Genomic DNA, 13206 nt, shown 5'->3' with positions numbered 1-13206 from the left:
TCCAGATTCCTCTTGTTCTTAACTACTGGTTTTTCTTTTTTGATCTAAAGCCCCGGAGAGAGGTATTACTGATGGGTGGTCTGTGCTTTGCTGTGTCGAAGCTTTTTAGTTTGCTGCAGCCCCACTTGTTTATTTTTGCTTTTGTTGCCTTAGCTTGTGTGTCAAATAACATTATTGTGTTATATACCTGGCAGTTGTTAAGAGTGTAGACCAGTCACGTGAAGGGATGGATGTGTTAACTAACCCTATGGTAGTATTCATTTTCCAATATATATGTGTATCAAATCATTACCGTATACATCTTAAACTTACATTTTTTATATTTCAATAGTATCTCCACAAAGCTGGAAAAAATGACAGATACTGTATGATCTCATTTATATGTGGAATCTAAAGAAACTGAACTCATAGAGTGAATCATGGTTGCCAGGGCCGGGAGCCAAGGGAAATAGAGAGATGTTGGTCACAGGGTGCACACTGCCAGCTCTAAGATTAACAAGTTCTGGAGATCTACTGTATAGCATTGTGAGTATAGTCTAATATTGTCAAATACTGTGTTATATAATTGAAATTTGCTAAGAGAATGGATTTTAAATGTTTTCACTACAAAAAAAGAAAGGGCAATTATATGAAGTTATGGAGGTATTTACTAACTCTGTTGTAATAATTTCACAATATATCCATATATCAAATTATCACATTGTACACCTTAAACTTACACAAAGTTATATGTCCATTTTTATCTCAATAAAGCCTGAAGAAAAGTACAAATAAAGGTGACTTATTACATTAATCTATGCTCAGGAGCTTAGACATAGCTTGGTGATGTTAATCAGATGTGTCTTTGCTGTTTATGTATTTATTTTTGTGAGAGAGAGAGAGAGAGAGCAAGTGCTCGCATGTGCACAAGCAGGGGAGGGACAGAGAGAGAGGGAGATACAGAATCTGAAGCAGGCTCCAGGCTCTGAGCTGTCAGCTGATATGGGACTTGAACCCCCAGACTGTGAGATCATGACCTGAGCCAAAGTCGGATGCTTAACCGACTGAGCCACCCAGGCGCTCCAAGGTTGTTATTTCATCATTATTTGCTATGGAAATATGATGTAGAAAAAAGTACAGATATTGTTTTGAGATGTCTTTAACAGTCCTTAAATTTAGTGAGAAACAAGTACACAATAAATTCAATCTGTAAGATAAGCGACTTACTGGCAAGTTAGCTGGTTAAAAAAATTTTTTTTAAGTTTATTTATTTTTGAGAGAGAGAAGGAGAGAGAGTGTGATCAGGGGAGGGACAGAGAGAGGATCCCAAGCAGGTTCCACACTGTCAGCAAGGAGCTCGACGTGGGGCTCCATCCTATGAACGGTGAGATCGTGACCTGAGCTGAAATCAAGAGTCGGACGCTTAACCCACTGAGCCACCCAGTGCCCCAAGTTAGCTGCTTTTTGCCAAGAGTATGCTTCACATTTGGTGGTTGAAGGTCAGACTGGAATTATTCAGGGGGAAACTCTAAGGGGCTGATTCTGAGATATTTTCTTGGCAGGAGGAGTATCTTTGAGTCATTGGCAGGTTGCCACAACCTATATTTAGTTGCATGGGACTTCTGCAAAAATAATATTCAGCAATAGGGGGACGGGAGACACACATTTTTTCCATTTCTCACCAGCCACCACATAAACTCCATCTTTTTAGAATCCAAATCCTTAATATTTTTATAGGTTCCAAGGAATCAAAATTTTTGATTCGAAAGAGATTTAATGACAGTTTTATAGAAAACATCCATAACATCTTTGAAAGATAGTTATCCAATATCTGCTTCAGTAGCTCACTCTTTGAAAGATAACCTTTTATGTATGTGTGTATGTATGTACATATGTATGTACATATGTATTTGCAAGAAGTAGCAGTTTATTTTTATATATGTATTTATTTTTTAAAATATAATTTCTTGTCAAGTTAGCTAACATACAGTGTATACAGTGTGCTCTTGACTTTGGGAGTAGATTCCCATGATTCCTTGCTTACATACAACACCCAGTGCTCATCCCAACAAGTGCCCTCCTCAATGCCCATCACCCATTTTCCCCTCTCCCCCGCACCTCCCCCCCCATCAGCCCTCAGTTTGTTCTCTGTATTTAAGAGTCTCTTATGGTTTGTTTGCCTCCCTCTCTGTTTGAAACTATTTTTTTCCCTTTACCTTCCCTCATGGTCCTCTGTTAAGTCTCAAATTCCATGTATGAGTGAAAACATATGATATCTGTCTTTTTCTGACTTATTTCACTTAGCATAATGCCCTCGAGTTCCATCCGCGTTGTTGCAAATGGCAAGATTTCATTTTTTCTCATTGCCAAGTAGTATTCCATTATATATATAAACCACATTTTCATTATCCATTCATCAGTTGATGGACATTTGGGCTCTTTCCATAATTTGGCTATCGTTGATAGCACTGCTGTAAACATTGGGGTACATGTGCCCCTATGAATCAGCACTCCTGTGTCCTTTGGATAATTTCCTAGTAGTGCTATTGCTGGGTCGTAGGGTAGTTCTATTTTTAATTTTTTGCAGAGCCTCCACACTTTTCTGGCTGCACCAGTTTGCATTCCCACCAACAGTGCAAGAGGGTTCCCTTTTCTCCACATCCTCGCCAGCATCTGTTGTTTCCTGAGCTGTTAATTTTAGCTGCTCTGACGGGTGTGAGGTGATATCTTAATGTGGTTTTGACTTATATTTCCCTGATGGTGAGTGATGTTGAGCGTCTTTTCATGTGTCTATTTGTCATCTGGATATCTCCTTTGGATAAGTGTCTATTCATGTCTTCTGCCCATTTCTTCACTGGATTACTTGTTTTTCGGGTGTTGAGTTTGGTAAGTTCTGTATAGATTTTGAATACTAACCCTTTATCTGATATGCCATTTGCAAATATCTTCTCTCATTCCTTTAGTTGCTCTTTAGTTTTGTTGATTGTTTCCTTTGCAGTGCAGAAGATTTTTATCTTGATGAGGTCCCAATAATTTATTTTTGCTTTTTTTTTCCTTTGCCTTCAGAGATGTGTGGAGTAAGAAGTTGCTGTGGCTGAGGTCAAAGAAGTTGTTGCCTGTTTTCTCCTCTAGAGTTTTGATGGTTTCCTGTCTCACATTTAGTCTTTTATCCATTTTGAGTTCATTTTTGTGTATGGTGTAAGAAAATGGTCCAGTTTCATTCTTTTGCATGTTGCTGTCCAGTTCTCCCAGCACCATTTGCTAAAGAGACTGTCTTTTTTCTGTTGGATACTCTTTCCTGCTCTGTCAAAGATGAGTTGGCCTTACATTCATGGGTACAATTCTGGGTTCTCTATTCTATTCCATTGGTCTATGTCTGTTTTTGTGCCAATACCATACTGTCTTGATGATTGTAGCTTTGTAGTAGAGACTAAAGTCCGGGATTTTGATGCCTCCTGCTTTGGTTTTCTTTTTCAACATTACTTTGGCTATTCAGGGTCTTTTGTGGTTCCATACAAATTTTAGGATTGTTTGTTCTAGCTCTGAGAAGAATGCTGGGGCAATTTTGATTGGGATTGCACTGAATGTGTAGATTGCTTTGGGTAATATTGACATTTTAACAATATTTGTTCTTCCAATCCATGAGCATGGAATGTTTTTCCATTTCTGTGTGTCTTCCTCAATTTCTTTCGTAACTTTTCTATAGTTTTCAGCATACAGATCTTTTACATCTTTGGTTAGGTTTATTCCTAGGTATTTTATGGTTCTGGTGCAATTGTAAATGGGACCAACTTCTTGATTTCTCTTTCTGTTGCTTCGTTATTGGCGTATAGAAATGCAACTGATTTCTGTACATTGATTTTGTATCCTGTGACTTTGCTGAATTCATATATCAGTTCCAGCAGTTTTTTGGTGGAGTCTTTTGGGTTTTCCATGTAAAGTGTCATGCCATCTGTAAAAAGTGAAAGTTTGACTTCTTTTTTGCCAATTTGGATGCCATTTTGTTTTCTGATTGTTGAGGCTAGGACTTCCAACACTATGTTAAACAACAATGGTGAGAGTGGACATCCCTGTCGTGTTCCTGATCTTAGGGGGAAAGCTCTCAGTTTTTCCCCATTGAGGATGATATTAGCGGCGGGCTTTTCATATATGGCTTTTCTGATGTTAAGGTATGTTCCTTCTATCCTGACTTTCTTGAGGGTTTTTATTAAGAAAGGATGCGTTTTGTCAAATGCTTTCTCTGCATCTGTTGACAGGATCATATGGTTCTTATCCTTTTTTCTACTAATGTGATGTATTGATTGAAAGTGTTGAACCAGCCCTGCAGCCCAAGAATGAATTCCACCTGATCATGGTGAATAATTCTTTTAATATACTGTTGAATTAGATTTGCTAGTATCTTGTTGAGAATTTTTGGTTCCATGTTCATCAGGAATATTGGCCTGTAATTCTCCTTTTTAGTGGGTTCTCTCATTGGTTTGGGAATCAAGGTAATGCTGGTTTCATAGAATGAGTCCAGAAGCTTTCCTTCTATTTCTGTTTTTTGGAATGGCTTGAGAAGGATAGGTATTAACTCTGCTTTAAATGTCTGGTAGAATTCCCTTAGGAAGCCGTCTGGTCCAGGACTCATTTGTTGGGAGATTTCTGATAACTGATTCAATTTTCTTTGCTGGTTATGGGCCTGTTCAAATTTTCTATTTCTTCCCATTTGAGTTTTGGTAGTATGTGGGTATCTAGGAATTTGTTCATTTCTTACAGGTTGTCCAGTGTGTTGACATATCATTTTTCACAGTATTCTCTAATAATTGTTTGTATTTCTGTGGTGTTGGTTGTGATCTCTCCTCTTTCATTTGTGATTTTATCTTTTTTGGGTTCTCTCCCTTCTCTTTTTGAGAAGTCTGGCTAGGGGTTTATCAGTTTTGTTTATTCTTTCAAAAAACCAGCTCTGGGATCCATTGATCTGTTCTGCCGTTTTTTATATTCTACATTATTTATTTCTGCTCTAATCTTATTATTTCTCTTCTTCTGCTGGCTTTGGGGTTTCTTTGCTTTCTGCTTCTAGCTCCTTTAGGTGTGAGATTAGGTTTTGTATTTGGGTTTTTTTTGTGTGTGTCTTGAGGTAGACCTGGATTGCAATGTATTTTCCTCTTATGACTGCCTTTGCTGCATTTGAAAGTTTGGATTGTCATGTTTTCATTTGCTTCCATATTTTTTTAAATTTCTTCTTTAATTGCCTGGATGACCCATTCATTCTTTAGTACGATGTTCTTTAACATCCGTGCATTTGGAGGCTTTCCAAATTTTTTCTTGTGGTTGATTTCGTTTCACAGTGTTGTGATCTGAAAATATGCATGGTATGATCTGAATTCTTTTGTATTTATTGAAGGCTGTTTTGTGACCCAGTATGTGATCTATCTTGGGAGAATGGTCCATGTGCACTTGAGAAGAATGTGTATTCTGCTACTTTTGGATGAAAAGTTCTGAATATATCTGTCAAGTCCATCTGGTCCAGTGTATCACTCAAGGTCATTGTTTCTTTATTGATTTTTGCCTACATGATCTGTCCATTGTTGTAAGTGGAGTATTAAAGCCCCCTGCAGTTACCGTATTCTTATCGATAAGATTGCTTATATTTGTGATTAACTGATTTATATATTTGGGTTATCTCCAGTTGGGGGCATAAACATTTACAATTGTTAGCTCTTCTTGATGGATAGACCCTGTGATTACGATATAATGCCCTTCTTCATCTCTTGTTACAGCCTTTAGTTTAAAGTCTAGTTTGTCTGATATAAGTATGGCTACTCCAGCTTTCTTTTAATTTCCAGTAGCATGCAAGATTGTTCTCTGTCCCCTTACTTTCAATCTGAAGGTGTCCTCAGGTCTAAAGTGAATCTCTTGTACACAACATATAGATGGATCTTTTTTTTTTTTTTTTTTTTTTTTTTTTAATCCATTCTGATACCCTATGTCTTTTGACTGGGGCATTTAGTCCATTTACATTCAGAGTTATTATTGAAGGATATCGATTTAGTGTCATTGTGTTATCTGTAAATTTCATGCTTGTGGTGATGTCTCTGGTCCTTTGTAGTCTTGGCAACATTCCATTCACAGAGTCCCCTTTAGGATCACTTTCAGGGCTGGTTTAGTGGTCATGAACTCCAGTTTTTATTTGTTTGGGAAAGCCTTTATTTCTCCTTCTATTCTGAATGACAGGATAACCTTGCAGTTAACCTTGCAGGATAAAGGATTCTTGGCTGCATATTTTTCCTATTCAGCACATTGAATATTTCCTGCCACTCCCTTCTGACCTGCCAAGTTTCAGTGGACAGGTCTGCTACTACCCATATGTGTCTACCCTTGTAGGTTAAGGCTGGTTTGTCCGTAGCTGCTTTCAGAATTCTCTATCTTTGAATTTTGCTAGTTTCACTCTGATATGCTGTGGAGAAAACCTATTCTTGTTAAATCTTAAGGGAGTTCTCTGAGCCTCCTGGATGTCTACTTCCTTCCCTAAATTAGGGAAGTTCTCAGCTATAATTTGTTCAAGTAAACCTTCTGCCCCTTTCTGTCTCTCCTTCTTGAACTCCTGTGTATGGATATTATTATGTTTCATTCAGTCACTTAGTTCTCTAATTCTCTCCTTGTGATCTAGTTTTTTCTTATCTGTCTTTTTCTTGGCTTCATAATTTTCCTTAATTTTATCTTCTATTTCACTTAGTCTCCCTTCTGCTTCTCCATCCTTGCTGTCACTGCGTCTAGTTTATTTTGTACATCATTTACACCATTTCTTAATTTGTCATGATTATTTCTTAGTTCCTTGATCTCTGCAGCAATAGATTCTCTTCTGTCTTCTATGCTTTATTCAAGCCCAGTGATGAATCTTATGACCATTTTTATAAATTCTTGCTCAATTATATTGTTTATATTTGTTTTAAGTAGTTCTCTAGCTGTCATTTCTTCCTGGAATTTCTCTTGAGGAGAATTCTTCCATTTCATCATTTTGGCTAGTTTTCCATCTTTTACATGTTTTAATAGCTTGTTATGTGTCCTGCAGCTGTGAGCACTGATATATTAAAAAGGGATCATACACTGTATAGGGCCTGGCTCTTCAGGAGGTGTTTTCAGAGTGTGTTGTGCGTTGTCCATTGTTGTGACTTTGGTTGCTTTATCTCCCAACTTGTAGTGGTGGTTGGGACCCTCCACCAGGTATGCTTTGATTTGTTCATTGAAGTAACCCTAGAAAAAATTTTAAAAGGCAACGGTGCTGGAAGAAGCCTTATCCCATACAAAGAGAAATGACAGAGGCGGGGAAGAAGAAAAGAAAAAAAAAGACCAGGCAGAGAATCAGAGAAACTATATAGCTTAATACAGAGAGAGAGAGAGGAAAAAAAATAAAGGAGATACGGAAGAGGTGTAAAAAGAATAGATTAAAAATGTCTGCTTAAACAAACCAACAACCAGAATAGAGAAGGGAAGAAATAAGAGGAAGAAAAGGAAGAAAAAAACATATATATAATAATATATATATATATTATATATAATATATATTATTACATATTTTTATTATGTATAAATATACAATATGTATTAATATATATAGGTATATAGATAGATATAGACCAAGAATCAAATCAGAAAATGCAAAATCGTTGGACTGATGTCTGATGGTGCCTTGGAGCCAGTGGTCTGGAGGAGGGGCTGTCTGGTTTGGTCAGTGTCAGTCTGGCTCCTAGATACGCAGTTACCAGGCAGGGAGGGGTGTGGTTTGGTGTAGGCAGGTCCTGCCTCCACTGTGGGCCCATTGTCCTGTTCCCTGAAGCCCCACCTTGTTGGTGATAGGGAGAAAAATGGCGACACCCCAGTCTCTCCTCCATGGACCGGGTGTCCCAGACCACTCTGTTCAGGCCATCCTCACAGTTCTGCATGGGAGTGAGTGGGACAGGTTTGTCCTGCTCTAAGTCTCCCGTGCCTCTCTGGCGGTCAGCTGGGATTCAAACCCTGATGTCTTAAAGGATCCTGCTCTGTGTGCCCGGGGTTCTGGGGTAGAGCCGGAGCCACTCTGCCCAGCCAGCTGACAAAAGGCCTCCGGCTGGTGGGTGCTGCGGGGTTTTGCGCCCTTAGAGTGGCTATGTACCTTCTTCCGCACTCAAGGGAGGGGACTGCTCTCTGACTGTGCCTCTGAGCACACTACCCAGCCCAGGGCTGGCTCTCCTCCCTGCGAGGTGCCAGTGCAGGGCAGCCCGCCCCAGTCGGGAGAAAGACCCACAATCCTGGATCGTGTTAGAAATTGGTGCTTTCTCCATTTTTTCCATTCTCCAGTCCGTAGTGTTTCTCTTGTCCACATACAATCCTACACTTCTACAGCCTCTCCTTCTCTTCCTTTTCTCTCTCCACAGAAGGGGATCTCTCCCCTCTGTGCCTTCGCCACCCGTTGTATCTCTCCCAGTTTGCAATTGAGCGCCGATGGCCCACCAAGTTGTCCCCGTGGGCCCCTAGAGATGTTTCTGTGCTGTTTGAGGGACAAGAGAACTTTGGTGCCCCCTACTCCTCCACCATGTTGAAGCCACTCCGAAAGATAACCTTTTAGAATACAAATTTGGGAATTAGGCCTGGATTCAAATTAATTAAAAGTCTAATTTTGTTGGCTCCGTGGCCAGTTTAATAACTTGTCAAACTCTCAGTTTTCTCATTGGTCAAATGGGGAGTAACAATGCATATTTTTCAGGATTATTTTGAATATTGAAATGAGAAAAGCAATATATTCATCGCAGCACAGGGCGTGGTAAGTTCAAATGCCTTAACCATTATTGGCATTCTTTTTCACTGCTGATGACTAATAGCAGGACTGGTCGCTTTTAAGGAGAGGAAACCCAGGTTGAGTCATAACAACAAATAACTAAATAAGCAATAACCTTGCCAGGAAAGGCAAGCATGAAGATGGTCTTTAGAGTGATTGGTGCTACGAACTTCTTTATAGGTTCGCACCAGTGCAAGGATTGCTTTTATATGGCTGTGGTGTCCTATGAATTCATAGGAGCCTTATTATTTTAAATAAGCGTCCATATTTAGGAGCCTTAGGACTCTTGATTGTTACACTTTGTGTAGCTTCGATGGAAGTATCATAAACCTGCAATGGAAAACCAACAGGTTTATTTTTCCCAAAACTGATATTAACTTATCCCTCTTTTTATTTATTTATTTATTTATTTATTTATTTTTTATTAAAAAAATTTTTTTTAACGTTTATTTATTTTTGAGACAGAGAGAGACAGAACGTGAACAGGGGAGGGGCAGAGAGAGAGGGAGACACAGAATCTGAAGCAGGCTCCAGGCTCTGAGCCATCAGCCCAGAGCCCGACGCGGGGCTCGAACTCACGGACCGCGAGATTGTGACCTGAGTTGAAGTCGGACGCTTAACCGACTGAGCCACCCAGGCGCCCCTTATCCCTCTTTTTAAAGGTAGGGTCAGAAGAAGAAAAATATGGCAGTCCAGGCTTTCTTAGTTCTTTTCAGTGCACATCAGTGCTTTCCAGTCATCGATTATCTGATCTTGTAATTAAAATGTCACTTTGAGGGCCTATCAGTTGCTAGTCACATGTAAAACTGTTGATGTGTGTTTGTTTTCCTGCCATACTTTGTGGGCTTCCATTTTTAAAAAGTGGTTGGTGTATTAATTGTCTGCTTTTCGTGTGTGTTGTCCTTCCCCAGCTCCAGGTTATGATGGCCCCTCAGACAGGGACCTCTAGTCTGCATTCATTGATCACATCCCACGCCTTTTTGGTATATTTCTTTGTATTTAAATGAGGCGTCTCTCAGTCAGCCTTCTTTTTGACACCCCTTTTGATCATTAGTGTCCTTAGTACCATGTGTCAGGAGTATTTCTGAGTCTCTTTCTTTGCTGTCTTGGAACAAAGGATGGTTTATGTTTTAGGATCTATCACTATCATTGTCTCAACCAGAGCACTTATGTGAGCATCAAACCAGGAGAAATCCCAAGGAGAATTGGTACTGCATCTTGTGATCCAGATTTATTTACCTCTCTGAACGAGACTGAATGTAGCAGTGACTCTAATTTGTCCACACCTTCTTATAGTTTTTGTCTTGTAGCATTTGCACTGGCTCTGGGCTTGATGGTGCAATGCTTTGGCCAAGCAAAGACTACGTGATGTGAGGCAAGCAGGGATTATGTGCATTGGACTTGCTCTCTTGCTGCTCTTGGAACCCTGCTTAGTCGGCTGGAGGATGAGAGACCACACAGAGCAGATATAAGCTGTCTCAGTCGGGGCCATCCTAGATAAGTGCCTATCAATCTGGTATCTGACCAGAGATACGTGAATAGACTGAGCTGAGATGTGAATAGACTGAGCTGAGATCGGTCACACTTGACTCAAACCAGAACTATGCAGCTGAGCCCAGCCCAATTTGCCCAAATCAGGAATTTGAGCTGAATTAATGGTTGTTGTGTTAAACTACTAAGATGGTTGGTTATACAGATAACTGATGCTCTCCTGAGCAAGTCTATTATGTATATTATAATAAAAATGAAAGTTAAGGATGTGGTAAAGGCAAAGTAAATAATATTTTCAAATGATTTTAAATTTATTGTTACTTGTTATGAGAGCAAAGTATCTGATTAGTTATAAGTTTGTTTATTTCAGCTCTTTTAGTAACTATCAACTGTGAAACATACCTCATAACGATGCATGGCTCAAAAGGGATGTGTATTATTAGCTGTACTTAACAAGTTGTGATTCTTGTTTTTCAATTCTCTTTATAAGTCTTTCTGTTAAAACCAGCTAGTAAATATCTTTTTTCCTGTTACTAATCCAGTTGTTCTTGCAGACTAATGACAGTGTTCATTTTAAATTCATTGATAAATGAGTTCAAAACCCACTGAAACCAGATTTTGAAGATTTCAAAAAGGAAGATGTCTAAGCCACGTCCTTATATAATTTTTGGCAAAAGGAAAAACATCACAACATGGTGGAACTAATTTTTTTCTAATTATCAATTTTCCATCCGCTCTGTCCATAACACAGTTCCTTTTTTGAGGTAGTCGTCTTCTCACTGTTGAAACATCACCTTTACCTTGAAAGCACAGGTTAATTGTGTGTGTGTGTGTGTGTGTGTGTGGGCGCATGTACGTGTGTGCTCATATGCTTTGATATCTGCTAATTAGCATACCACCGGAAGCTATTACATAGCACTGAAAAAGTGAGCAAAATTGGAACACGTCTTTTTTTTTTTTTTTTTTAAGCATAGCAATATTAAGTAAGTTTCCCAATTCTTTTAAGTCATTTGCCAAAGTGAACAAGATGGTCACTTCCCATCTTGTTAAAAAAAAAAATCACAAATATTCTAATGTCTTGTTTTATGAAACTAATCATATTGTGGTCTTGTAATGATTTATGATACCAACTGCCGGGGGTTGGGCCAGATTTCACAGATTAAGGGCATAGTCCTGTGTAAGACTGCTCTCATTTCAGACACCAGTCACAAGTTTGGGGGTTTCTCGGGCTTCCCTTACTTCTTATCAACCTCCTACAAATTTGGGGATTCCCATGACTCCCTCAGGTTTGATAATTTGCTAGAATAAGTCACCGGACTCAGAAGACTGCCAGCTATACTTACAGTTTTATTATAGCAAAAGGATACAAATCAGAATTATCCAAAGGGAGACACGCGTAGGGTGAGATCTGGGAGGGTCCCAGGTGTGAAGCTTTCATTGTCCCTGTGGATATGTCACCTTCCTGGCACATTAATATGTGACAGTACACACAGTATTGCCAGACAGAGGAGCTCACCTGAGCTTTGGTGCTCAGAGTTTTATCGGCATTTGTTACATAGGCATGCTTGGTTGTGTCATTTGCCATGAGGCTGAGCTCAGTCTCTGTCTCTTCCCTGGCTGGACTGGCATCTCATGGCTCAAAGCCTCAACCCTCTAATCCCGTGGCTTTTTTCTGACTTGGTCAGTCCCTATCTTGTTAGCGTCATCTTGTTAGCACAAACTAGGGGCTCACAAAGAGTGGCTTCATTACCATAAAGTGTCAGGGCTCATCATGAATAACAAAGACATTCATATTACTCAGGAAATTCTCAGGATTTAGAAGTTACCTTCCAGGAACTGGGTACAAAGGTCAGCCAACTTCTTAACTATACAGATATTTAAACTATAATATGATGCAACATGCAGAGAATGAATGAACAAGTATAGGTACAACATCAACTTCTTAAGAGTTGTGGAACCTTGGGGCACCTGGGTGGCTCAGTCGGTTTGGCTCAGGTCATGATCTCACAGTTCGTGAGTTCAAGCCCTGTGTCAGGCTCTGTGCTGACAGCTCAGAGCCAGGAGCCTGCTTCGGATTCTGTGTCTCCTTGTCTGCTCCTTGCCTGCTCACATGCTCTCTCTCTCTCTCTCTCTCTCTCTCTCTCTCTCAAAAATAAATAAACATTAGAAAAAAAATAAAAAAAGAAAGTTGTGGAACCTCCACTCTTTCCTCATGATAGATCCTGTACCAACATGACATGCAACCAACACTAAACTCATATGATAGTAATAAAGCTTATTTTACTTAACATTTTAAAGCTTATTTTACTTAACATTTTAAATGTCTAAAAATAGATGTTCTAGTATGTTATTTCTGTGCCCTAGAGGATCCTTTTAAAAGTTTTTTTTTAAATGTTTTTGTTTTATTTTTGAAAGAAAGAGACAGAGTGTAAGCAGGTTAGGGTCAGAGAGAGAGAAGGAGACACAGAATCCAAAGCAGTCTCCGGGCTCTGGAGCTGTCAGCACAGAGCCTGATGCGGGGCTCGAACTCACAAACTGCGAGATCATGACCTGAGCCTAAGTCGGACACTTAACTGACTCTAGGCGCCCCTAGAGGATCCTTTTTTAATACCAGCGGGGGTATTGTGCCCCATTTTGGAGATCACTGCTCTAGAGATCCCTTGGCTAAATTATTTAAAGTGTGCTAGGGGTACCTGGGTGGCTCAGTTGGTTAAATGTCTGACTTTGGCTCAGGTCATGTTCTCATGGTTCATGAGTTCGAGCCCTATGTGGGCTCTGCTGTCAGCACAGATCCTCTACCCGTCTCTCTGCCCCTCCCCTGCTCCTCTCTTTCTCTCTCAAAAATAAACATTAAAAAAATTAAAAAAAGTAAAGAGTGCTATAGCCTGAATGTGGCCCCCCTCAAAATTCATACGTTGAATCCTAATTCGTGATGTGAT

General features: G+C 39.6%; 1 protein-coding gene across 2 annotated transcripts in view; it reads left to right on the top strand.

Moving 5' to 3' along the window:
• Positions 1 to 13206, top strand: part of NECAP1 (NECAP endocytosis associated 1) — a 43848-nt gene that overhangs the window by 27607 nt on the left and 3035 nt on the right. The window lies entirely within an intron of this gene.

This window comes from Lynx rufus, unplaced genomic scaffold, assembly GCF_022079265.1.
Source record: "Lynx rufus isolate CCGP_SWC_20201006 ecotype Redwood Valley unplaced genomic scaffold, mLynRuf1.p SCAF_7, whole genome shotgun sequence".
In the NCBI taxonomy this organism is placed as follows: Eukaryota; Metazoa; Chordata; class Mammalia; order Carnivora; family Felidae; genus Lynx; species Lynx rufus.
This window is presented reverse-complemented; position numbering and strand designations above follow the sequence as displayed.